Below are 3,429 nucleotides of genomic sequence, written 5' to 3' on the forward strand. Positions count from 1 at the left end.
TGGACAACCAGGTTTCTTCACTCGTCTTTCTTCTAGATTTATCCATGTTGGTACAGGAGACTTCAGGGCATTTAATTTAACTGCTGCAAAGAGATTAATTTTGTAAACAGAAGACAGTTTTCATACGTCTCTGCTGATGCTGGTTACCACTGTCCCTCCTTCCTTCCTCCTTCCCCTCTACCCTTCCCTCCTTTCTTCCTTCCTTCCTTCCTTCCTTCCATCCTTCCTTCCCTTCTTCCTTCCCCCTCTGTCCCTCCCTCCTTCCCTCCCTCCCTCCTTCTTCCCTCCTTCCTTCCTTCCGTTCTTCCTCCCTCCCCTCCCTCTTTCCTTCCTTCCTCCTTCCCTCCCTCCCTCCTTCCTTCCTCCCTCCTTCCTTCCTCCCTCCCCTTCCTTCCTTCCTTCCTTCCTTCCTTTCCTCCTTCCTTCTTCCTTCCCTCCCCCCCTCCTCCCTCCCTTCCTCCCACCTTCCGTCCTTCCTTCCTTCCTACCTCCCTTCCCCTCCCTTCCCTCCTTCCCTCCCTCCCTCCTTCTCTTCTTCCTTCCTTCCCTCCTTATTTTCTTCCTTCCTTTCTTCCTTCCTTCCTTCCCTCCTTATTTTCTTCCTTCCTTCCTCCCTTCCCTCCCTCCCCCTTCCCTTCCTCCTTCCTTCCTTCCTCCCACCTTCCCTCCTTCTTTCCTTCCTTCCTCCCTCCCTGCTTTCCTTCTTTCCTCCCTCCCTTCTTCCCTCCCTCCCTCCCCCTTCCCTTCCTCCTTCCTTCTTTCCTCCCACCTTCCCTCCCTCCTTCCTTCCCTCCCTCCCTCCCTCATCCCTCCCTCCTTCCTTCCTTCCTTCCTTCCTTCCTTCCTTCCTCCTTTCCTTCCCTCCTTCCAGCTCCTGCTAACTACATGTGCACATGAGAAAATCCCCCTACACAGCCACTTAGAAGTAAGAACACATTCTCTGTGAAGCAACAAACATTTTGAACACCTGGGAATCTCTTTGACTTTTGAGTTACCCACCTATTTTTAAATTTTTTTTCAGTGTTTAATTGGGATAAAATGCTGTTGTGCAGCCATCTCCAACATCCGTGTCCAGAACTTTCCATCTCCCAAACTGAAGCTCTGTCCCCATGAAGCACTGACTCCCGTCCCCGTCCCCCGCCTCTGGCTCCTGTCTCCTCTCCGTCTCTACAGATGTGACCCCTCTAGGGACTCCATATATGTGCAATCACACAGGATCTGTCCTTCTGTGTCTGGCTGACGTCACTGACTGTCACGTCCCCAAGGTCCACCCACATAGCAGCAGCTGCAGAAAGTCCTGTTTTTTAAGCTGTGCATTTTTAATGTTTTTTTTTTTTTTTTTAAGAAAGAGAGAAAAAGAGCACGAACACAGGAGGGGCAGAGAGAGAGGGAGACACAGAATCTGAAACAGGCTCCAGGCTCTGAGCGGTCAGCACAGAGCCTGACACGGGGCTCGACACCACGAACCGCGAGATCGTGACCTGAGCCGAAGTCAGACGCTCAACCAACTGAGCCCCCCAGGCGCCCCTTCACTGTTCTGAGACATTAAACATGGTGATTCCGGGTGACAAACATTGTCGTATTGTGGTAAAATTAAAACTTGGCTTCATCCTCACGCAAAAGGACAGAAAACCTCACTCACGTTTCCAGCATAGTTCTTATCGAGAAAGCACAACGCCTATTTGCATATAATAGTCTCAATCAGAACCATCTGCTGGTAGGGAACTGAAAACAAGGTATGTTTCCCATAAAACAGAGTACGGGCTTATGAAAAAAAACTTTGCATGAAAAGTTTGCATTCGTGACATTTTTACAGACTTCCCAGAATAATTGCTTTAAGACACTTTATATATATATATATGTATATATAATATATATATAAATATTAATTATATAATATATAATTTGTATATATAATTTATAGATATAATATATACATTAATTATATAATATATAATTTATATATACATATATAAATATAAATAAATATAAATAAATATAAATAAATATAAATATATATAAATATATATATATATATATATATATATATATATATATATATATTACACCACATCGAAGAAACTTGCCAGCATGAAAATCCAGCACGTTAATTTTCTGTGCCTGAAAGCCTCTGGCCGATTAGAAACAAGCTGTTGGGGCGGAGTAAATTCACTTATTCCTTCGCGATGCGGGCCCTTCTCCTTTCTGTAATACGCCATGTGGCACGGACGCTATTGATCTGATGTTATTAGATATATTAAAAGTCCCAGACTACTTTTGAAAATATAATAATTCTGCAAGTTTCCAGAAACTTAAGAACATTTAAGAAAAAATAAAAGAATAACCCATAACTGAACATTGGGCGAAATTTAATTCTACGTTATGAATAAAATTGTCTTCACTTCCCACGGCCAGCCTCACAGAGACGCCTGCTGGTGGCCAGTGACTCACGTAAACCCTGCCACGGGGCTCCTTCGTAGGAGCAGAAATGGAAGGGACACTATTGTCTCCGGGGCTAAATTTCTTCTGCAAGATGAGTGTTCATGGAGTTCCTCGAAATATCCTCGAAGTTGGACACACATGCTGAGAGGTAACCTCCGTATCAGGGAGTTACCGGAGTGGACAGACAGGAAGATGAGGCCAGGAGGACATACTGAATTATTGCAATGTATCCGTCCGTCATGAATGAGGAGGGGATTATGAACCCCTCCAAAATGGTGGCGAGAAATTAAATCCATTGTCGTTTGTATCTTTTCCGCCTCACTTTTGAACTTCAATGCACAAAAGCTTTAGGGCTTTAAAAAGCCATATTGGGGGGGTTCCTGGATGGCTCAGTCGGTTGAGCGTCCATGTCTTAATTTTGGCTCAGGTCAGGATTGCACAATTTGTGAGTTCGGGGCCCGTGGCGGGCTCTGTGCTGAGAGTGTGGAGCCTGCTTGGGATTCTCTCCCTCCCTCTTTGTCTTTTCCCCTCCCCTGCTCATGCTCTCTCTCTCTCTCTCTCTCTCTCTCAAAATAAATAAATAAACATTTAAAAACATCAAATTGAATACAATCTAATTAGAGTTAATTTGATCTCCCCTCTGTGATTGAGTGGTGTTCCTGCAAGCAGGCTGATGTACCCAACAGTGCATGCAAATTACCCTAAATTCCATTGTACCTGGTGGAATCAGTTAAACAGCAACTTTTTCAGTGGGCTTAAGGTTTATGAAAACGTAGATGGTTAGAGGTGGGTTCCCTGGGGCAGGTGGCAGGCTGTCCAGAGACTGACTGCTCCTTGACAACCTCAAGCATTTTGGATGCAGATTTTCCAGCTTTTTCCAGGAGAGCCAACTACTTTGCAAAGGGGACTGGCCCACTCTGGGAGCCTCTGAACTGAGGGAGGGGAGCGATTTCTCTTCCCATCTTCTCTCTGTTCTTCAACCTCCCC

This window comes from Panthera tigris, chromosome X (genome assembly GCF_018350195.1).
Source record: "Panthera tigris isolate Pti1 chromosome X, P.tigris_Pti1_mat1.1, whole genome shotgun sequence".
NCBI lineage: Eukaryota > Metazoa > Chordata > Mammalia > Carnivora > Felidae > Panthera > Panthera tigris.